The following is a 25087-nucleotide window of genomic DNA, read 5'->3' as shown; positions in this document are numbered from 1 at the left end:
CTGCAGTGCTTTGCTTCTCAAGTCAGCAAAGTTAGGGTACCAAAATTTATTATGTTCCCAGTTTTATCTAAACCACCTGAAAAAATAGCGGTTAACCCCTTCGCTGCCAGGCCTTTTCCCCTCCTGTGCTGAGCCTTTTTTTGGTTATTTGGGGCAGTTCACGCTTAGGCCCTCATAACCTTTTGTTCACATAAGCCATCCACGCCAAATTTGCGTCCTTTTTTTCCAACATCCTAGGGATTCTAGAGGTACCCAGACTTTGTGGGTTCCCCTGAAGGAGACCAAGAAATGAGCCAAAATACAGTGAAAAGTTAGTTTTTTAAAAAAAATGGGAAAAAAGGTCTGCAGAAGGCGGCTTGTGGATTTTTCCCTGGAAATGGCATCAACAAAGGGTTTGCGGTGGCAGGATCACTATCTCCCCAGCTTTCAGGAACAGGCAGACTTGAATTAGAAAACCCAATTTTTCAATACAATTTTGACATTTTACTGGGACATACACCATTTTTACAATTTTTTGAGCTTTCAGCCTCCATCCATTTAGTGACCTAAATGGGTAAGAAACCAATGCTAGATCCCAGAAAGCTAAACATTTCTGAAAAGTAGACACAAATCTGAATTCAGCAAGGGGTCATTTGTGTAGATCCTACAAGTGTTTCCTACAGAAAATAACAGCTGAAATAAAAAAATATTGAAATTGAGGTGAAAAAAACCAGCCATTTTTCTCCACGTTTTACTCTGTAACTTTTTCCTGCAATGTCAGATGTTTGAAAGCAATATACCGCTACGTCTGCTGGACTCTTCTGGTTGCGGTGATATATAGGGCTTGTAGGTTCATCAAGAACCCAGAGCCAATAAATGAGCAGCACCTTGCAATGGGTTTTTATTCTATACCGGGTATACAGCCATTCATTTGCTGAAATATAAAAAGTGAAAAATAGGTATCAAGAAAACCTTTGTATTTCCAAAATGGCCTCAAGATAAGATGTTGATACCTGCTTCTTCAGTGGTTATTTGCACATCTCTGAATTCCGGGGTGCCCATACTGGCATGTGAATTACAGGGCATTTCTCAAACAGACGTCTTTTTTACACACTGTCTTACATTTGGAAGGAAGAAATGTAGAGAAAGACAAGGGGCAATAACACTTGTTTTGCTATTCTGTGTTCCCCCACGTCTCCTGATAAAAATGGCACCTCACTTGCGTGGATAGGCCTAGCACCAGCGACAGGAAATGCCCCAAAACGCAACGTGGACACATCACATTTTCACAAAGAAAACAGAGCTGTTTTTTGCAAAGTGCCTAGCTGTGGATTTTGGCCTCTAGCTCAGCCAGCACCTAGGGAAATCTAGCAAAGCTGTGCAGTTTTGAAAACTAGACACCTAGGGGAATCCAAGATGGGGCGACTTGTGGGGCTCTGACTAGGTTCTGTTACCCAAAATCCTTTGCAAACCTCAAAATTTGGCCAAAAAAACACTTTTTCCTCTCATTGCGGTGACAGAAAGTTCTGGAATCTGAGAGGAGCCACAAATTTCCTTCCACCCAGCATGCCCCCAAGTCTCCCGATAAAAATGGTACCTCACTTGTGTGGGTAGGCCTAGCACCAGCGAAAGGAAATTGCCCAAAACACAACGTGGACACATCACATTTTTTCACAGAAAACAAAGGTGTTTTTTACAAAGTGACTACCTGTGGATTGTGGCCTCTAGCTCAGCCGGCACCTGGGGAAACCTAGCAAACCACAGCATTTTTGAAAACTAGACACCTAGGGGAATCCAAAATGGGATGTCTTGTGGGGCTCTGACCAGGTTCTGTTACCCAGAATCATTTGCAAACCTCACAATATGGCCAAAAAAACACTTTTTCCTCTCATTTTGGTGACAGAAAGTTCTGGAATCTGAGAGGAGCCACAAATTTCCTTCCACCCAGCGTTCCCCTAAGTCTCCCAATAAAAATGGTACCTCACTTGTGTGGGTAGGCCTAGCGCCCACGAAAGGAAATGGCCCAAAACACAACGTGGACTCATCACAAACAGAGGTGTTTTTTACAAAGTGCCTACCTGTGAATTGTGGCCTCTAGCTCACCTGGCACCTGGGGAAACCTAGCAAACCAGTGCATTTTTGAAAACTAGAGACCTAGGGGAATCTAAGATGGGGTGACTTGTGGGGCTCTGACCAGGTTCTGTTACCCAGAATCCTTTGCAAACCTCAAAATGTGGCCCAAAAACACTTTTTCCTCTCATTTCGGTGACAGAAGGTTCTGGAATCAGAAGGGAGCCACAAATTTCCTTCCACCCAGCGTTCCCCCAAGTCTCCCGATAAAAATGTACCTCACTTTTGTGGGTGGGCCTACTGGCCACGAAAGGAAATGCCCTAAAACACTATCTGGACACATCAAAATTATCAAATACAAAACTACCTGTTTTTGCAGGGGGGCACCTGCGTTTTTGGTCCTGGGCTCAGCAGCCTTCTAGGGAAACCTACCAAACCCAGACATTTCTGAAAACTAGACACCCGAGGGAGTCCAGCGAGGTGTGACCTGCGTGCATCCCCCAATGTTTTCTCACCCAGAATCCTCAGCAAACCTCAAATTTAGCTAAAATAAATCACATTTTTCCCACATTTCTGTGTGGGATCACTGCACTGGGACACATTTCATACCACCCAATGATCCCCTCAGTCTCCCGGTAAAAATGATACCTCCTTTGTGTAGATAGGCCAAGTGCTTGTGAAAGGGAAGAGCCAAAAACATGTCGATATTGAGGGGTAACAAAGGAGGTCCAAAAGGGCAGTTTGCAAAAAAACATTTTTAGGCTGACAAGTGCAGCAGAATTTTTATAGGTATAGATGAGACAATGCTGGGTGGTAGGAATTTTGTGGATTCCTGCAGATTCCGGAGGTTCCATCACAAAAACGTGGGAAAAATGTGTGATTTCCAGCAAAGTTGGAGGTTTGCAGGGGATTGTGGGTACAAAAATGGTGCGGGTGCATGTGAAACACACCACCCTGGAATCACCCAGATGTTTAGTTTTCAGATGTGTCTAGGCCTTGTGGATTTTTCTACATGGCAGCGTCCAAAAGTCCATAAAGTACAGCCCTCACCATTCCAAGTGGGACGATTTTGAGAGTAAGCCAAGCTCTCATGGCCCAAATGTAAAACTAAAACCCAAAATAATCAAATGTATTCTTGCTTGCTGTGGGATAAGATGTTTTAGAGTGCGGGGGAGAGCTGAAAGACTGTTACCCCCTTCAGTTGAGGTGGGGGCGTAACCAGGCCCATACTGGTTGGTAGCCACCACCCCAATATATATATATTTTTTAAACTCCCTGGCATCTAGTAGACTTTCTGCCCCCCCGGACTGTGGATCAGGGGTAATTGCCCCATCTGCCCACTGGTGGGCAGAACAACTTTGGCCCCATTTATTTGGGGTGGGGGTATGGCCACACCCCCACCCTCTTATTTTTGAAAAAAAAAACTTCCCTGGCCTCTGGTGGGCTTTCTGCCCCCCCCACCCCTTGGGGGCAGATGGGCCTTCCAAAAATAGGCCCATCTGCCCCCAATGGGGGGGCAGATATGGCCAAAAGAAATGTGCCCCCATGGGGAGTGACCCTTACCCATAGGGGCTGCCCCCCTAAAGAAAACACACGCATACACACACACCAATCCCTGGTGCCTAAGTGGTTTCTGCCCCATGGGAGCAGATTGGCCTAACAAAAATCGGCTGATCTGCCCCCAAGGGGGGCAGAAATGGTCTAAATACAATTTGCCCCCCCAGGGGAGAGACCCTTGACTAAGGGGTCGCTCCCCACCTCTAAAAAACAAACAAAAATTGTTTTTATCCCTGGCGCCTAGAGGTTTCTGCCACACCTGGGGGCAGATCGGCCTAATAACAATAGGCCGATCTGCCCCCGGGGGGGCAGAAAAGGCCTAAAATAAATTTGCACCCCCACCCCCGGTGAGCGACCCTTTCCTAAGGGGTCGCTCCCCACCCCTAAAAAAAGAACAAAAACAAAAAAAGCAATTTTTTTTTATCCCTACAAAACAAAACAAAAAAAATAAATCCCCCAAAAATGTATCCCTGGAGCCTAGAGGCTTCTGCCCCCCCTGGGGGCAGATCGGCCTAATAACAATAGGCCGGTCTGCCCCCAAGGGGGGCAGAAATGGTATAAATACAATTTGCCCCCCAGGGGAGAGACGCTTGCCTAATGGGTCGCTCCCCATCTCTAAAAAAACAAACAAACAAAGAAAAACACAACAAAAAAAATTTGCCCTGGGGCCTAGAGGGTTCTGCCCCCCCGGGGTAGATCGGCCTAATAAAAATAGGCTGATCTGCCCCCAGACGGGCAGAAAAGGCCTTAAAAAAAATGCCCCCCCTGGGAGCGACCCTTGCCCAAGGGGTCGCTCCCCTCATGCCAGTTTCCTTTCATAAAATAAATCCCTGGTGTCTAGTGGGCATTTTAGCAACTGGATTGCTTTGCAATCCGGCTGCTAAAACGCTCAGAGAGCCTTCAAAGGGAAGGAAATTCCTTTCCTTCCCTCTGAAGCGTCTCAGGCCTCCTCCACATGATCGGAAGAGAAAGGCTGAGCATTTCTCTTCTGATCGCGCTGGAAGCTGAGCTTCCAGCTCGATGGGAGGAGGCATCTGTGATAGCACGCGATCGCGTGCTGACGTCACAGGGGGGAATGGGGGAGGTCGGGGGCTGTCGTGGGTGGAAGGGGAAGGGCTTCCCCTTCCATCCCTGCATTGGGGGGTAGGGGGGGAACCCCACAGAGGGAGCGCTGGTGCTCCCTTTGGGCTCTGTGCCCAGGACCTAATGGTTACGTCCTGGGCACACGAGCACTGTGCCGCAGGACATAACCATTACGTCCGCTGCACAGAAGGGGTTAAAGCATTTTGACAGTATTCCAAGTCCTGTTGGCAAGAAGGAAAAGGCAGAACCACAACTTCTTGCTACACAGTGTTTCCGACAAATAGGAAGTCATCTCAAATGTATTATTGTGATTTGAATACATTCTCTTTGATGTGTAATCTCACATTCCTCAATATGATCTTCTGTAAAATTCTCATATTTCAACCTCTTTTGCTTTCCATTTGTTAGAAATTGGGTCTCTGGTTGGCAGTCAGTTTGCACTCTGTCCAAGCAGGGACCCTAACTCTAGTCAAGGCAATGGAGATACACTGTTAAGATAACCCCTGCTCAGCCCTTTGGTAGCTTGGCACAAGCAGTCAGGCTTATCTCAAAGGCAATGTGTAAAGTATTTGTACCAACACACACAGTAATACAGTGAAAATACTGCAAAATGGACACCACACCAGTTTAGAAAAATAGCCAATATTTATCTAAATCAAACAAGACCAAAACGAAAAAAATCCAACATACACAAGCAAAGTTATTAATTTTTGAAGATTAAACTTCGATATCGCACTTAGAAACACAAATGCTTTGAACTGGTGATATCACAGTGTTGTGACAGACTCGTTCCCAACAATCCGATGCTAATGGGTCTGGTCACGAAGTCACATGGATCCCCAGGTACAGTACCGTTTGAAAATGAGGAAACAAGCTGGTGTACGGAGTCGGGGATCGAGGCGTCGCTGGATCCTGTGCGGCATCGGTTCTGGTGCTGTGGAGCGAGGGAGCGGAGACGTTGGTGCAAGGTGTCGGGTCCTTGCTGCGGAGCTATGGAGGTGAGGCAGCGTTGGTGTGAAGTGTTGGATCCGCACATTTCTGGCAGGGTCGATATCCGGTGGTCACGGCGTGGTGCTGCAAAGTCAGGTGTCCCGGACAATGGTGACATGGCACTTCGGAACTCACAGAGTCGTGGACTTGAGGGAGGATGAGGCTGCATCAGGCCTGTGGGGTCAGCACACTGCAGCGAGGACCACAGCTTTAGTTGCAGGCGGCATCACGGGATTCGACAGCGGCGTCAGTCTGTGGTCATCCGAAGTCGTTGCACTTAGTTTTTCTTGTTTTTTACCAGCTTCTCCTTTCAAGGGACCAGGGAATGAATTAGGCACCACTTGGCCGGGTAGGAGTCTCAGCGAAGGGTCCAGGTGCTGGCAGAGGAAGTCTTTGATGGCCCTGAGACTTCAGAACAGGGGGCAAGCTCAGTCCAAGCCCTTGGAGACACTTCACAAGCAGGAATATACCACAAAGTCCAGTCTTTGTCCTCTTTCAGGCAGAAGCAGCAACTGCAGGCTAACCCAGCAAAGCAGCACAGTCACAGGCAAAGGGGCAGAACTCCTCCTGCAGCTCTTCAGCTCTTCTTCTTGGCAGAGGTTCCTCTTGAGTCCAGAAGTAATCTGAAAATCTGGGGTTTTGGGTCCACTACGTATACCCCTTTCTTCTTTTGAAGTAGGCAAACAATTGAAAGTCTCTGTTATTCACAAGATCCTGCCTTGCCCAGGTCTAGCTCCAGACTCACACCAGGGGGTTAGAGACTGCACTGTGTGAGGGCAGGCACTGTCCATTCAGGTGTGTCAGATCCTTCCTCCACTCTAGCCCAGTTGACCCATCAGGATATGCAGGCTACACCCCAGCTCCCTTTGTGTCACTGTCTAGTGGAGATTCACAAACAGCCCAACTGTCAGTCTGACCCAGACAGGGAATACACACGCAGGCAGAGTCATAGAAAGGTATAAGCAAGAAAATGCCCACTTTCTAAAAGTAGCATTTTCAAACTGACAATCAAAAAAACAACTTTACCAAAAGATGTATTTTTAAATCGTGAGTTCAGAGACCCCAAACTCCTTATCTCTCTCTACTTCAAAGGGGAAACTTCACTTAAAAGATATTTAAAGGCAGCCTCCATGTTAACCTATGAGAGAGAAAGGCCTTGCAACAGTGAAAAACAAACTTGGCAGTATTTCACTGTTAGGACATGTAAAACACAGCAGTAAATGTTCCACCTTTAACATACACTGTACCCTGCCTCTGGGGCTCCCTAGGGCTTACTTTAGGGGTGCCGTACATGTATAAAAAGGGAACGTTTGGGCCTGGTGAGTGGGTACACTTGCCAGGTCGAATTGGCAGGTTACAACTGCACACACAGACACTGCAGTGGCAGGTCTGTGACATGTTTACAGGGCTACTCGTGTGGGTGGCACAATTAGTGCTGCAAGCCCACTAGTAGCATTTGATTTACAGGCACCTGTAGTGCACTTTACTGGGGACGTACTAGTAAATCAAATATGCCAACCATGGAAAAGCCAGTTACACATGCAATTTACACAGAGAGCACTTGAACTTTAGCACTAGTCAGCAGAGGTAAAGTGTCCAGAGTACAAAATCCAGCAAAAACAAAGTCCAGTATACAGTCAAAACATAGGAAGCAGAGGCAAAGCAGACAGGAAAGCCTACATCAAGGATGCCAGGTCTAATACCAGTGTACATCCTTAATTTACTTGCCACTTTCTGTTGTCAGGTACAATGTTTATTTCATTCTGATTTCCTAATTTTCATTTCCGATGGTATCTGTAATATGAGCAAAAGCTATTTTCCATAATTAAGCTCACCTGGTCCCCTGAATCTATATTGGAAATTTATGAAGTTATAGGTTTGGCTATAGAAAATATGGCTATGAGTCTAGATGTAGTAGAGAAATCCAGCTGGTGGCCCAGTATTATGGCCACCCATCAAGAATTGGCGGGGGAACTCAAAAACTTGTTTCAAAGTGAAATGTCCCAGGGGGGCAGAGGGAATGCCCCTGCTGCTTGGTATAACAAGCCATGTCGCTTGACCAAAATCGAGCTTATAAAGGCTGTCAGGGCTACAAACATAGGATGGGTTCAATCTGCTAGAAGTGACTATAAAAGATGTTTAACTTCTGCGAAAAGAGAATGGGAAACCCAAAAGTGGGAGGACATGCACTGTGTACTGAAGAATTAGGTCTTTAGGCTATTCTGGTGGATTGTCGACTCTGGGTGATGGCATTGTACTCCTTGGTGGATGTCCATCACAACATGTTTGATTGCACTGAATAAATGTCGTCTACATTCATGATTTCTGATTCTAGGCACTAACTTCAAATTTTTGGAGCTGTTGACAGGATTTGGGATATGCCTCCACGGGTGTAAAGCAGTGCATTTGTCCCTCTGAGAAGAGATGTATATTTCATCAATGGTGCTTGCCCTGCAGGCCTGCATCTCTTTCACTGGGGTACAGGATGAAAACCGCTGATTCCAAGTCCAATGGTGAATCTCTGGCCATGGTAGGTATCTCCTTTAACTCACACAGCATCTGGTATACACTTGGGGGAGAAAGTCATTGTTGGACCTGGCCCTTTCTACAGGGTCATTCCCCAAACTTTTTGCCTTCTCCTAATTTTTCTGACTATTTTTGGCTGGCGTTATGACTCTGGGCACTTTATCACTGCTAATCAGTGCTAAAGTGCATTTGCTCTTCCTTGTAAATATGGTATGATTGTTTTATACCTGATTGGCACTTTTAATTTACTTGTAAGTTCCTTGTACAGTGGTGTCTCTATACACAGGGTCTGTAAATTAAATGCTACCAGTGGGCCTGCAGCGCTGGTTGCACCACCCACCAAAGTAGTGTTTCAAACCTGTATCAGGCCTGCTAGCGCAGGACCTGCATGCGCAGTTAGCTGCCACAGGGACCTGGCATCTAAATCTACTTGTCAGGCCCAGAGATCCCCTTTTACTACATTAAAGTCATCCCTAAGGTAGGCGCTAGGTAGCCCTATGGACAGGGTGCTATGTATGTAGAAGGCAGGACATGTGCCTAGTAGCTTGGCCTGTCCTGGTAGTGACAAACAGGCTATTTCTCACTGCTGTGAGAACAAAAGATGCGTGGCAGCTCTCTCACTCAAAAGAAATATCATCCCACAGTTTGTTAAGGATACAACAGTCCATATACAATATGTTTTTGATATGTATATTTATCAAAAGTTTGATCGAAATAATACCAATATGAATTAACAATTAGAATACAACCAAAATGAAAAATTTGCGAAGAATTGTAAACAAAAAATAATTGAAATTTTTTCATACTATTATCCTATATACAGTGATACAAATAATGCGGCTTGATAATACAAATCCAGCCCATTTCAAGCTTATTTTCAGCCAACAATGATTTGCAGCCAACACGTGTTTCGTCTAGGGAAGTCTCCTTTTGAATTCCCGTACAACTTCTTCAGGGCTACAATTTACAAACACAAAATAAAACATGAGAACCAAAATGCTCCAAATTTGTGATATGTCAAAATTATGAAAAGGGAACCCACTAAAAAAATCACCAAATATTCTGTCAAAGGCTGAAGTGCCCACATGCAAAAAATAATGACCAAACAACATGCACCATACAAGTAAAGACCTTCCCAAGTGCTCTTTATACCTTCCACTATCAAAGCTTAAGTGTTTTGATTTATACTAAGGAAAAAACCATAGTGATAACACGGAAAACACCCCTAATGGTCCAGAATTCAAATCCGAATAGAAAACACATATTTTTTAATAGTTACCTCGTATTTACACCATACTCCAAATTATGACTTTAGTCGAAACTTATTATTGTTCAGGGCCATATATAATTCGTCTGACACAAAGGATGAAAAAGAGAAAGGAAAAAAAACAAAGAAGCCAAGTGACCTATTAAAGTAAGGTGTAGTCTATATAAGCCATAAGTTTTAAACCACAAAGGATCAAGAAAAATGCCATAAAGCTCCAATAGAACACCTTCTGTCCTAAATTATAATAATCCGTCTTCAATTGAAACTGTAAAACAAAAGAAAAAGTAAACTCCTTAAATATAGAAGACCCACATGAATGGCGTATTGTAACGAGCTAGCGTACGTACACAGCTCGAACGGAGAATCATTGGAATTCAATATTCCCAACTCACCCGTAAATAATAGAATCGCCGTATCCGCGTAGAATTAGGTAGAATTGCCAAAAATAACCGCAACGCGAGTGCGAATCTCATTCAAAGCTTGCAAACCCAAACCGGAAGTAAATATACTTCCGGGATGGCCGTGTAAAGACGCGTCAGTGCGTCAAAGATTGAAAATAAAGGTAGGACTAGTCTATAGTCTTGTGTTTACTAATAACGGGTCCCCTAGGTAACGGAGATCCACTCGGCTCACAAAAAAAAGAGAATAGCAATCCGATACTTTACGTATACCTCGTGAAAGACAACCAGAATTCTCCCCATATCACCTAAACCTCCAAGACTATGGTTCTATAAAGTTATGATATATTTTTTTATACAATGAAGCAGATTGGTAACAATAATATAGCATATTGTAAGGGAAAAGGAAAAAACAAATCAAGAACGGAAACTTTCCCCTCATAGCCTGACACGGGAGCCTTATGGTTTATAGGTAACTTCCATATCAAGTTTGTTGTAATGGAGTCGGGCAAAATAATATCTCAATTGGAAACAAAAATACAATAAGGTGTCAAAACCATGTATGAAGACTATGCATGTAAATTGATGACCAATTGGAGAATTTTGGCTCTTGAGAATACAATGAACAAACAATTGCAAATACAACAAGGAGTAACACATCATCCAACATAGTACTCGAAAAATTATTTAACACAAGAGACTCCATGGTATTATTAAGCTTTCAAACAACATAATCCCCAGATTAATAATTACATGTAAAGAGAATTCCATGTTGCAAAATAACATAGTCAATCAACAAAATGACATATAATTAAAATTACGAAAAAGACCCAAGGACAGTTGTTAAACACATAAATGACAAAAGCCCAGACTCTGAATTTTGTACAAAGAAGTTTCCATGGTACATACTAGGAAACCAATCCATAACATATATAACAAAGAAATTGAATAAAAAATGCTAATCCCCCAGAAAGTACTCTAATTCTCTGTCGGAATTAAGGGCTAGCTCAACGGCCTTCAGTCTCATAATCCAGAGAGCTTCTTTCTTGCGCAAAGCTAGTTCTCTGTTTCCACCCCTTGAATCCTTAGGGATATGCTCTATTCCAAAAAATTCAAAACTTCTATGGGAAGTTTGTGAGATACAACCAACAATGTGTGCCACCAAGGGATATCTAACATCAATGCTGTTTATTGCTCGAACATGCTCCCCAATCCTAATTTTAAATTGGCGTATTGTGCTTCCCACGTAAATCTTTTGACATCTACAGCGTATGATATACACCACAAAGGTGGTATTGCAATTAATCACGAAGATCTCCACGTCCAAGAATTCAATGCTTACTGCACTATATTGATAAGTAAATTTAACGTTCATGTTATTAGAGTTCAAAAAACTACAGAATTCAAACAGTTTCTGTTCTCCACCAGTCCAAATTAGAAAGCAATCATCTATATACCTTCCCCAGAACAAGATATGTGATTGCCACTGGGCAGATGAAGGACCCCAAACCCATTTATGTTCAAACCATCCCATGAACAGATTTGCATAGGAGGGGGAAAATTTAGAACCCATGGCCACACCATGCTTCTGTAAGAACCAAATATTATTGAACAGAAAGTAATTGTAAGTGAGAATAATATCAATCATTTCAATTAGCATAGCTGGGTGCGCCCACAGGCTGGCTGACCTTCTGTTGAGAAAAAACCTAACGGCTTCTTGTCCCAATTCATGATTGATACACGTATGTAGGGAAACCACATCCAATGTCACTAGCAGCATATTATGGTCCCATTCAATGTCATTTAATAGGCTCAAGATATGTGTAGTATCCTTTATAAATGAGGGTAAATTGTACACTATCGGTTGCAGGAAGCAATCTACAAATTCTGAGAGCCTCTAAGTAGGACCTGAAATACCGGACACAATTGGTCTACCAGGTGGAAAAGGTAAACCCTTGTGTATCTTGGGTAAAGTGTACAGGCAAGGATATCTGGGTTGCTCCACCTTTAAATAGAGATATTCATCCTTATTAAGTAAACCCTTGTCCATCCAAGCACGCAATCTGAGATTGATTACACACGTTAGATTGGGTATTGGGTTACCCTGCACTTTCTCATAACACGTTACATCCTGTAGTTGTGATAGCACCTCGCTATCATAGTCACTCCTGTTCATGAGAACCACATTCCCTCCTTTATCTGCTTGTCTAATGATAATTTCATTCTCTTGTTTGAGTACTCAGAGTTTTCACTGCTGCGAGTGGTACCTTCTCATATGATTGTATTGAAAATACCCTGCCTTATGTCTAGGGGGTACTGTCTGATTTATGAGGGGTAGCGTAGGCATGTTTGGTATGGTTGTAATGGTAGTGAGAAATTCTGCTTACTGGTGTAAGTGGACTTTTTATTACTATTATAGAAATGCCGCTTATAGAAAGTGAGCATTTCTCTGTGCTTATAACTCTGGGGTTTTGCAGCTTGACTCAAATCCATGGCAGGGCAGAGTGACAGTTGGCTTGTGCATACTTTTCAGACACCCTACACCCTGTACACAGGGAGGGTGGAGGTGTCACAGAGGTGCATTTCAATTTTGAATAGTCTTCCTGGGCTAAGAGAAGGGGGAGGGGGGCCCACATGCATCTGTAAAGGCTGTGCCCTGGCCTCACACAAAAGGGTTGTTTACCCCCAACTGATGTTTGGAGCCTGTGCTGGAGGAGAGAGGGGACACCCCCAGAACCAGTTGTAGCTGGATGAAACCTCCTCTCCTCTTCATACGAAATGCTTTGCAAAACTCAGTATAAGTACAGGGGATTTTTCCCCACAATTTGCACAAGAAACATACTTGGAACTAGACACGGAATGCTGCTTGAAGGACTCACCAGGAACCGCCATGGACTGCTGCTGCTGTGCTGACTTGTGACCTGCTTAGACACTTTGAGGAACTGCTGCTGACTGCATCCCAATTGTGCTGGTCTGTTGTTGGGCCCTACCGCCCTGTGCTCTATCGCTTGTGTCCCCCCAGGGGCTGGGTGCTGTGGCCCCTGCCAGCGTCCACTTGAAGCACAGGAAGAGCACTTCAGTTTAATTATATAGCGCCTTGAGAATTACTCTCTTTTTACGGTATCTCTGCACATGGTGAGCGCTATTCTTCAAGGATTGAGCACCTCGAGGGCACCTTGTCCCTAATCTCTGGAGCATCTGGAGAGCGCTCCCTTTGACACTGTAGTCGGAATAATCACTGCTGCGACCCGAGCATCTGGCATTTCTGAAGCATGTTGTAAACGCGTTTGGCTGTGCACCCCCGGGGCCAGAGAAGGGGAATCCCGGACTCTGCGCTCGGTGGTGGTAACCCTGAGGCACGAGCAGCAATCAAGAGGCACTCCGGGGGTACAGGAAGGCACCTCCTAAGGTGTGTCACCTCTGCAGCCCGGAAAGTCAAGGGAGAGCGGTCTAGAAGCCTCAGAGGGCTCCTACTTTGGTCCAGTTGGACCGCACCCCACTGTTAGTGGCCGCTTCCCTCCACCCAGAGGTGAGAGGACGTGGCAAAGCTTGTGCACTGCATTCCAGAGACCCTGCCAGATCTCCCCGTTTGTGTCAGAGGGCGCTGGCCCCCTCAGTTTGTTCTTTCCTTCTCTCTCCGGGGCTCCCCATAGTAGAGAGTAGCACCGATCCCTCCCGTCCCACCACGTCAGCGGTGAGGAGAGCCCCGCCCGGCTGGGACATATCTAAGGTGAGGAGCCCCTGAAGGAGGAGTGGGGTCGCCCGCCCCCTATACTGCTGGTGTACTAGGACTACAAGAATTCCTGTGTACCTCACCGGCATCGGGACTCACCGGCCCGCGTCCGGCAGAAGCGCCAATGCCAATAGGAGGATGTTTTTGCTTTCTACTATGACACCATGTGTGACCCTGATAAAGGCCTTCATGGTAATGTGGCCATCATGGGTGTAGGAAGTGTCCCCCCCCAGATTTTGGAGTGTGGGGGTCACAGGGGATGAGGGTGTGGGAGACAACGGGCAAAATAATTTTCCTTAATCTGTGATTTGCAGGGCCATTTCGTCCTGATGTATTTTGACATTTTCAGAAGCGCCTGCACACACTTTCAGAAGCGTTTTCATTTCTTATGGGCAGCATTGGAAAGGGTTTCTGATTTTAAATTCTGCTGACACAGGACAAAGGATGAAATTAAGGGTCCTTCAAGCCCCCTTTTGTTTGATTTTTCTAGCTGGAAGCTGTTTGGGGCCTCAAACCTAGCGCTATTTAGGAAACAAAAGCACACAGCTTACTATTACCTCACAGGTAGCCAAGAGAGACATGGTTTTGACTTTGTTCAGTTCCTGCATATAAGAGATAGGTATGCACTGTAAGAATGCCAAATGTGTTGGTCTGCCCCAGTATTTACACAAAGAACAATTTAAATACCACTATTTTGTTTTATTTCTTTAATGGTGCTATTTAATCCAGTGCAGGGTGTCCAAGCGCTTTACATAATACACATTATTATTATTCCCTGAGATATACTGGGCACACAAAGGTCTCTTCAGCAGATGACTTAAACTCCCCACAAGATATTTATTTTAAAATGCAGGCTTTGCACCAATTAAGCAGAACTGATTTACTGCCACATTTCTCCCTTATGCCAATTTATTTGTGGCAGAGCCTCTAAAAAAGAAATTTATAAATTGAGGCCCAGATTTTGTGTCAAGGTTGTCTAATTTTTTTGGCACAACCCCAAAGCAAAATCTCAATTGTTAAATATAGTAAAGCACTCACATGTACTCATGATAGACCTGCCAAACATATGTCTTGAGGTGTTAAGATCTCATGCCACCTTCTTTGAGGTCATGGGTTGTGATACCAAGTGCAATGTCACACGCCATGATGTCATGCATTGTAATGTCGCTTGCATACTACCTAACTTGGTTAGTCCCCCCAACTCTTTTTTCTTTTTTTTTTAGGACTTGTGCCCTGGGTATTTGTATTTGTAGTTGCCTAGGATCACACAATCCAGTGAGACAGGGGAGGCAAGATTTTATCTTTTCACACTATTCAATTTAGATACTAGAAGGGTATCTCTTGCTAACATTTACACATAACGTAGACCTGCTGTAAATGCCCTATGAATTCCCAAAAATTGTAAAATTAGACGCTTGGTCTAAATTTAGACCAAACGTCTAAGTTTACCTTTGTGAATCGGGCCAAATGTTTTTTATCTAAGAAATAAAGGGTTGGATTACAGCTGGCTAACAGGGAGAAGCCACATTTTATTTTAGGCAGTTTGCCTAGCGTTATTAGTTATGTTGTTGCTATTGTCACATACTTACGCATATTGAAGTATATTATCTTTTCTGTATTTAACATTCTCATTTGACTTGTATTATATATTTTTTAAATACATTTTCCATTTTTATGGAGTGGAGATACAAAAAATAGCAAAAAAAGAATAACAGTTACATGAGGATACATTAGTGATAGGGCCACTAGAATTATGCAGCAGGGGAGGGACAAATTATGTGGCAGGGTTGACTAAGTTATGCAGGCACAAGAGGCAAATTATGCAACATAATGTGATAGTATTTCATTATTTTGAAATTTTTACACTTGTTAACACTCTCTGGGCTTAGGTTTCATCTCATTAGTACCAGCCGAACACCTAAATATAGCAGCAAGCAAAAGAAAGGTTAGCAGTCAACGTTTGCAAAGGGGCCTTCCACTGTGCACCAACATGTGTTGCTGCACTTTTAGTAACTTTTGAACCGTTTTTGTTTAAATCTGCAGATTATGCAGATGTTCGATTTTGTGGCAAATGCGGCAAATCGATAACCATGCAAAAAACACTGCAGTGCACAATCGCATACTTCCAGTGGCCCTGGTGATAGCCAATCCAGGTATCAGAAATACAGTGTTCATATCAATGCATTTGCATAAATCTTCAAACATTTCATAATGTTACAGGACAATACAGCAGTCATGGCCCATAAGAGAGTGTGTAAAAGGCCCTAAATAGCAAGATACAGTTTGACTGTCGCAGTCACAGAGGAGTTCCATAAAAATATATAGGAACTAGGCTGAAGGCTGAGTTCATTAGATCGAAGCTGTCTGATTTGCTAAAGTCATTTAGAGGACATTTGGAAAGCTTCCCTGGGAATGTATTCCACCCATTGCTTACCTTTGGCTCTGCAACTTACATTTGTTTGGTTTCTATTTGCTAGCTGTATTTGATTTAAGCTGTCCAACTTGAGTTTGTCCCTCCAGTAGAGCATCTCTTGTATACTGTATCCTTCCACCAGTGTTCAAGGTCTGTAAACAGGCCTTTAAATATTGTACTTATCTTGCCTTACTTGCTGTGCATTCAAAGACCAAGGTCAAATTACAGGCTCTGTCTGCCCATGGAGCTTGGCGTTTATCTTTCTTTCTCCTACTTCAAAGTGAGAAAACTTATATGACAATCATGCTAGCTACTGGGGTGTGGTGGAGGAAGGCTTTACAATGCTATTTTTATCTACCACACAACGTACTTCAAATGTTTGTGAATGAAATGTGCAGATACTTAAGAATGTAAGTGTTGTGGAAATAAATATTTTAAAGTGATCGAAACAATTCAATACACTAGGTAATGACATTTCCACAAGTAAACGTCTGTGTGCTGTATGTTTTTATCACTAAAACTGTACGTCTTTGCAAATGTAATGGTCATTTCAGTTGAAGAGGTGTTGCCTGTAATGCAGTGTGCTACCACACTATGCATACTCCACTTTGTCACTCCACTCTACTCTGGATCACTCCATGCCACTGCAATCTGCTCTGCACCACTTCATTCTGCACCTCTCTACTCTACTCTGTACCACTCTACTCTATGCCAATGAACTCTACCCCACTCTAGTCTAGGCTAGTCCACTCTACTCTGCACCACTCTACTCTATGCCACTCTATTCTACTCTGCACAGCTGCACTCAGCACCACTGCTCTCTACATCACTCTACACCACTGCACTCTATGACCCCCATTGCATTGCAACACTGCACATTATGCCACTCAATTCTACTCTGCACCACTGTACTCCATGCCACTCCATGCTACTGCACTCAATGCCAATGCACTCTATGCCACTCTACTCTACACCACTGTCCTTTATGACAGTCTACTCTGCAACAATGCATACTTTGCCACTGAACTCTACACTACTGTACTCTGCACCACTCCACTCTACTCGTCACTGCTCAACTCTGTGCCGCTCTACTGCACTCTTCACCAATGCACTCTATGCCACTGCACTCTACACCCCTCGATGATGCATCACTGCACTCTATGCCACTCTATCTTGCAGCACTCCACTCTACCATGCACCACATCACCGTACGACACAGCACTCTCCACCACTGCACTCTGTGCCACTGGACAATCTGTGCTGTACCACTCCGCTCTGCAGCCCTACTCTTCACCACTAGAGTAGTGCACTTTACACTAAACCAGTGCACTGTAAACCACTTTACTAAAAACCAATGCACTCCATTCCAATCTACTATGCTCTGTTGTACTCTGCACCACTTCACTCTAGACCACTCTATGACACTTCACTCTACGACATTGCACTCCATAATACTCCGTTCCAACTTTCGACTCCATTAAACGTTACTCCACTCTGTGCCACTATACAACACTTTACTCCACTCTGCGACTCTACACAATTGCCTTTACACTGCTCCATGCCACTTTACTCCACTGTATTATATGACATACAAATACACTCTATGCCACTCCATGACATTCTATTCCACTTCAATCTACGATACTCTACTCCACTCCACTCTGTGACACCCCATGCCACTACACTATACCACAATGTACTATGCTCAGCAACACCCTATTCAACTCTCTATAGCACTCCACATTACTTTACTCCACTCTATGCCACTCCAGTCTTATTTATGCCTCGCCACTCTAGCCGACTCTGACACTACTCCACTCTACAACACTCTACTCACTCCTCGACACTCTGTGCCACACCAATCGACCACACTTTATGACATGTCATTTTCCTTTATGCCATTAACTTATAGCCACGCTGAACAGCGGTCATGCTAGTTTACAACATGGCTAAAACACACTAGCAAAGCCAATAGCTCTGCATAGGTGAGACCTAGTGATTTTGCCAATGCTTGTTTATAAAGTATGGAACTCCAAGATGACTTGCAGCATCCTTATTATCTATGCCAAGGGGTACAATAGCCCATATAATACATGTTCACACCATCAACTTACCCACAAGCCACTTAAATCCTTAGTGCAGCAGTTTCCAACTTGTTGCCGAAGGGTCCATGACACATTCCCAGGGAATCCGCAGACCTGGCCAGCAGAAAGACATTTCTCCAACTGGGGCATCTAGAAACACATGTTTTTATATTTATTACTTCCTTTGTACAGCAGTTTTAAAAGCACTGCAAAGTTCCTTGTACATCCAGCAGTGACTTTGTGCTTCTCCACACAGAGCACACTTAGAAAATGCCTACTAGTGTGGATGACATGTGAATCCTGCACCTTGTAGTACCCTGTAAAGTGCTCCAACACCTTACACTGGTTCTGAAAGGTGCTATTAAACAAATGAATTATACGTGACAGAGAGGCTGTGGAGAGATGTGGGGCCCTTATGGTTTACTTCCTTTCCCCACCACATATTTATGTGAAAAAGCCTTGTCAGATCTTACATACCTAAAAAATAAAAACTGAAATTGCTTGGAAAATGTAGACTCTGACCTGAGTATTCAGCTTTCCGAAATAAGACCAAACATTGAAAAGTTAGTCACCTGAGATGAAGTGCCAAACTTCCCATTAAAACTGTTCGATTCTTGGATATTTTTTCAATATAAAGTAATTCGATATTTAGTAATTTTAGCATTTGTTTGGCATGAAGTTGTTTGTGTATTTTTTTTCGAATTACTGTTTTAATGTTTGAAATTTAAATTATACAAATTGCTTGGGGGTCTCTGGCTTCCAGTGCTGATTTAGTAGAGGTCCTCAGAAGTCAAAAGGTTGGGAATCACTGACTTAGTGCGTAGCTTCTGTAATTTTAAGCTATTAAAATAGAGCAGAAGAAGAAAAGCAATGTTCCTTTTGTTGCTTTAAACAGCTGCTTTAATTATGTTCCATGTCCTGACCTGCCATTCACCTTGGCTGCTGGCTCTGGCAGAAGGCAAGTCAAAACTGGACTGTAATAACCTTATAATAGTCGAGTTCTGACGTCTTTTCGGGTGACTTGATGCAAGTAGCCGATTATATAGAAATTAATGATCACAGAATCCCATGTACGAAATAGTACCAAGAGCTTCTTCAGTGTAAATGTTTCCAGTTTTGACTGATGTGGAGCTGACCTGCCCAAGATCGCACAGAGGAGCAGAAGTGTTATTAGAACTACGGTTTCAGAGCACAGTTTGCAATTATTGTACCTGATAGCTTTTGATATCTTTAGTGTAGTTTCAATTTGCATGAGGTTCTTCCTTTTCTCCCTCCTACCTTTATTTGCTTGGTGCATGAAGATGCAAGGTTAATCAACATGATTTTTCACATTTTATCTAAATACTTTGTGAATGTAAATAAAAATAAAACATACTTTCAAACTGACTACATACCTTTTTTTCTCCCTATTTCACGTCCAAAGGATATGATTGTGTACATTTATCAGAGCCTGCATTTCGCAAACAATGGGCGATTTGTATAGGTTCAATTGAGAAGTCCCCAAGGCTGCCACTGTCCCCCCCAGAAATGTATTGTCTCCTACGCCCCTGGTGGCCATGACCTCATAATGCTCTTGACTTGGGCAATACTAGTAAATGGGTGTTTTTGATACTCCTTACATTATCTGATGAGTTGCTAACGTTCCTAGTAGGGGCCTTAATGATGGGTTTATGACAAATGTATATCTACAGTAATGTTTTCCTGACTACTGCTGATGTTGCAGAATAATGAGTACCTATGTGTTCTATTAGGACTACTGCTTATTCTACACATTGCCTTCGGGTTAGGCCTGTTTGCTCGTGCCAAGCCACCAAGGGGGTGATTAGGGGTTATCTTGGACGTGTAACTCCCTTGCCCTAACTAGAGTGGGTGGGTTCTGCCTGGCTTAGGTGCATACCCTAGCCAACCAGAAACCCCATTTCTCACAGTCATCACCACTGCAGAGTTCCAAGCCTTGTTTGCAAGGGGTCGGCACCATTTTGCATATTCATTTACTTTCATTTCAGTCGTGTGCTCCACTAGCAGATCAGACATCTTTATTTGCTTAATCAAACGTTTCGGCAACTGACCTGTGTAGTTTTGCTTTTCCCTGTGTACACATTTTGTTATTTATAAGAACAAATATAAATCATCAAAATAACATATGAACATTTTTCTTTTCCTGCAAGGTTATTAATGCTGGGTATGCCCAAAATGTAGCTGTTTTGTGGGCATTTGTTATAGTTTTCACTATGGCTTCATTTCACTGTGTTTGCTTTTACACAGAACCTTTTCCTAGAGACAATTTGTTTCTCTTCAAAGTTGAGTTCTATTGTTCCTTGTACTTCTTTGTCCATCATAGCAATCAGTTTGAACCACCACTAGAGTTTTTGAAAAATAACGAAGAACCACCAAGTGAATGGAAAAGGCGTAAGGAAGATTTTTTGACATGTTTGGTGTAAATGGATCCTAGGAGGATGCCTGTAGAGAGGGCAAATAGTATTCTCCTCCATGGCTTAGGGTCGGAGGAACAAGACATTTTTAGAACCTTGCCTAGGATGAAGCCACCTGAGGGTCCAAGAACGTATGATGATTACGATACAGCTTTCGCAAAATTGGAGAATTAACTTCAGTCCGGCCCAAAGTATTACAATTGAGACATCATTTTTAAATTATGCAACAAAGAGACGCTGAAGGTTTTGACACATTTTTGACTGCAATTGTGGTATCAAAATTGATTAAGTAAATAGGGAACAGCTAATGGTCAATGTCAACAATAAGCACATGCAAATGAGACTGAGGTATAGGGAGGTCAAACTTTGCAAAAAGTTGCAATAACTGCCAAGGCAATTGACTAATTCTTGTCTAGGTGAAAGAAGCAAATGAGGATAGACAGGATCGTAAAGGTAATAAAATGTGTTATATCAGCAGTAAGCAGGGTAAAATTTAACTCACAAAAGTTCAGAGCAATCACTGTAAAACAATGTGCCACAGATGTGGAAATGCCCCACACTTGACAACATTCAATGGTTGCCCAGTCTTGAACCTGGAATGCCATGAATGTGGACACATTGATCACTTTTCTAAAGTCTATTATGATAACAAACAAAGGGGGTCATTCCGAGCTTGGCGGGCGGCGGGATCCGCCCGCCAAGCGGGAACCGCGAGAAGACCGTCCCGCGGTCAAAAGACTGCGGCGGTCATTCTGGGTTTCCCACTGGGCTGGCGGGCGACCGCCAAAAGGCCACCCGCCAGCCCAGTGGGAAACACCCTTCTACGAGGAAGCCGGCTCCGAATGGAGCCGGCGGAGTGGAAGGTGTGCGACGGGTGCAGTAGCACCCGTCGTGAATTTCAGTGTCTGCTAAGCAGACACTGAAATTCAAAGTGGGGCCCTCTTACGGGGGCCCCTGCAGTGCCCATGCCATTGGCATGGGCACTGCAGGGGCCCCCAGGGGCCCCACAACACCCCTCACCGCCATCCTGTTCCTGGCGGTCGAAACCGCCAGGAACAGGATGGCGGTGAGGGGGTCGGAATCCCCCATAGGGGATTCCTCAGGGCAGCGGAAAACCGGCGGGACACCGCCGGTTTTCCGGTTCTGACCGCGGCCATACCGCCGCGGTTAGAATGCCCTCAGGAGCACCGCCAGCCTGTTGGCGGTGCTCCCGCCGACCCCGGCCCCGGCGGTCAAGGACCGCCGGGGTCGGAATGACCCCCAAAATGTTAAACCATGGGTGGCTTACGATGGCCTTAGAGATGGATTGTCATTATACAAGTTGCTGAGTCCACACTAAATTCTATTATTCATTAGTGGTAATCTTCTTTACAAATTTGACTTCTGACCATTTTGTGTGATAGTCAACTGAAACAAGAGCATAAATCATTTGACTATATAGTCTTTTAAACAGACAAGATATATCCAAATCCAACTTTTGCGAGCCACAATCAGGCCATAGGGCTCGTTATATGACAGGACTGCAAAAATTCACCGTTCTTCAACCCCACAAAAGGTGATGGGTGGATCATTGCGATAAGTCTAACCACTGGCAATTGCTTGTGGTAGCATTCCAACCCATCGTTCTTTTGCCCACCATGTGTAGGAGGCTGGACTGGCTTGTAGTGAGTACCAAGGGGTACTTGCACCTTGCACCAGGCCCAGTTATCCCTTATTAGTGTATAGGGTGTCTAGCAGCTTAGGCTGATAGATAATGGTAGCTTAGCAGAGCAGCTTAGGCTGAACTAGGAGACGTGTGAAGCTACTACAGTACCACTTAGTGTCATATGCACAATATCATAAGAAAACACAATACACAGTTATACTAAAAATAAAGGTACTTTATTTTTATGACAATATGCCAAAGTATCTTAGAGTGTACCCTCAGTGAGAGGATAGGAAATATACACAAGATATATATACACAATAGCAAAAATATGCAGTATAGTCTTAGAAAACAGTGCAAACAATGTATAGTTACAATAGGATGCAATGGGGAAACATAGGGATAGGGGCAACACAAACCATATACTCCAGAAGTGGAATGCGAACCACGAATGGACCCCAAACCTATGTGACCTTGTACAGGGTCGCTGGGACTATTAGAAAATAGTGAGAGTTAGCAAAATAACCCTCCCCAAGACCCTGAAAAGTGAGTGCAAAGTGCACTAAAGTTCCCCTAAGGACAAAAGAGTCGTGTTAGAGGAATAATGCAGGAAAGACACAAACCAGCAATGCAACAACTGTGGATTTCCAATCTAGGGTACCTGTGGAACAAGGGGACCAAGTCCAAAAGTCACAAGCAAGTCGGAGATGGGCAGATGCCCAGGAAATGCCAGCTGCGGGTGCAAAGAAGCTTTGACTGGAGAGAAGAAGCTGAGGTTTCTGCAGGAACAAAAAGGGCTAGAGACTTCCCCTTTGGTGGACGGATCCCTCTCGCCTTGGAGAGTCGTGCAGAAGTGTTTTCCCGCCGGAAGGACGCCAACAAGCCTTGCTACACGCAAATCGTGCGTTTGGCGTTTTTGGACGCTGCTGGGGCCCAGTAGGGACCAGGAGGTCGCAAATTGGACCTGAAGAGAGAGGGGACGTCGAGCAAGACAAAGAGCCCTCACTGAAGCAGGTAGCACCCGGAGAAGTGCCAGAAACAGGCACTACGAGGATGCGTGAAACGGTGCTCGCCGAAGTTGCACAAAGGAGTCCCACGTCGCCGGAGACCAACTTAGAAAGTCGTGCAATGCAGGTTAGAGTGCCGTGGACCCAGGCTTGGCTGTGCACGAAGGATTTCTGCCGGAAGTGCACAGGGGCCGGAGTAGCTGCAAAGTCGCGGTTCCCAGCAATGCAGCCCAGCGAGGTGAGGCAAGGACTTACCTCCACCAAACTTGGGCTGAAGAGTCACTGGACTGTGGGGGTCACTTGGACAGAGTTGCTGGATTCGAGGGACCTCGCTCGTCGTGCTGAGAGGAGACCCAAGGGACCGGTGATGCAGCTTTTTGGTGCCTGCGGTTGCAGGGGGAAGATTCCGTCGACCCACGGGAGATTTCTTCGGAGCTTCTGGTGCAGAGAGGAGGCAGGCTACCCCCACAGCATGCACAAGCAGGAAAACAGTCGAGAAGGCGGCAGGATCAGCGTTACAGAGTTGCAGTAGTCGTCTTTGCTACTATGTTGCAGGTTTGCAGGCTTCCAGCGCGGTCAGCGGTCGTTTCCTTATCAGAAGGTGAAGAGAGAGATGCAGAGGAACTCGGCTGAGCTCATGCATTCGTTATCTTAAGTTTCCCCAGAGACAGAGACCCTAAATAGCCAGAAAAGAGGGTTTGGCTACCTAGGAGAGAGGAAAGGCTACTAACACCTGAAGGAGCCTATCAGCAGGAGTCTCTGACGTCACCTGGTGGCACTGGCCACTCAGAGCAGTCCAGTGTGCCAGCAGCACCTCTGTTTCCAAGATGGCAGAGGTCTGGAGCACACTGGAGGAGCTCTGGACACCTCCCAGGGGAGGTGCAGGTCAGGGGAGTGGTCACTCCCCTTTCCTTTGTCCAGTTTCGCGCCAGAGCAGGGGCTAAGGGGTCTCTGAAGCGGTGTAGACTGGCTTATGCAGAATTGGGCACATCTGTGCCCAACAAAGCATTTCCAGAGGCTGGGGGAGGCTACTCCTCCCCTGCCTTCACACCATTTTCCAAAGGGAGAAGGTGTCACACCCTCTCTCAGAGGAAGTTCTTTGTTTTGCCATCCTGGGCCAGGCCTGGCTGGACCCCAGGAGGGCAGCTGCCTGTCTGAGGGGTTGGCAGCAGCAGCAGCTGCAGTGAAACCCCAGGAAGGGCAGTCTGGCAGTACCAGGGTCTGTGCTACAGACCACTGGGATCATGGAATTGTACCAACAATGCCAGGATGGCATAGAGGGGGCAATTCCATGATCATAGACATGTTACATGGCCATATTCGGAGTTACCATGGTGAAGCTACATATAGGTAGTGACCTATATGTAGTGCACGTGTGTAATGGTGTCCCCGCACTCACAAAGTTCCGTGAATTGGCTCTGAACAATGTGGGGGCACCTTGGCTAGTGCCAGGGTGCCCTCACACTAAGTAACTTTGCACCTAACCTTTACCAGGTAAAGGTTAGACATATAGGTGACTTATAAGTTACTTAAGTGCAGTGTAAAATGGCTGTGAAATAACGTGGACGTTATTTCACTCAGGCTGCAGTGGCAGGCCTGTGTAAGAATTGTCAGAGCTCCCTATGGGTGGCAAAAGAAATGCTGCAGCCCATAGGGATCTCCTGGAACCCCAATACCCTGGGTACCTCAGTACCATATACTAGGGAATTATAAGGGTGTTCCAGTAAGCCAATGTAAATTGGTAAAAATGGTCACTAGCCTGTCAGTGACAATTTGGAAAGAAATGAGAGAGCATAACCACTGAGGTTCTGATTAGCAGAGCCTCAGTGAGACAGTTAGTCACTACACAGGTAACACATTCAGGCACACTTATGAGCACTGGGGCCCTGGGTTACCAGGGTCC

The sequence above is a fragment of the Pleurodeles waltl genome, chromosome 5 (genome assembly GCF_031143425.1).
Source record: "Pleurodeles waltl isolate 20211129_DDA chromosome 5, aPleWal1.hap1.20221129, whole genome shotgun sequence".
Lineage (NCBI taxonomy): Eukaryota > Metazoa > Chordata > Amphibia > Caudata > Salamandridae > Pleurodeles > Pleurodeles waltl.
Note: the sequence above shows the minus strand (reverse complement) of the source record.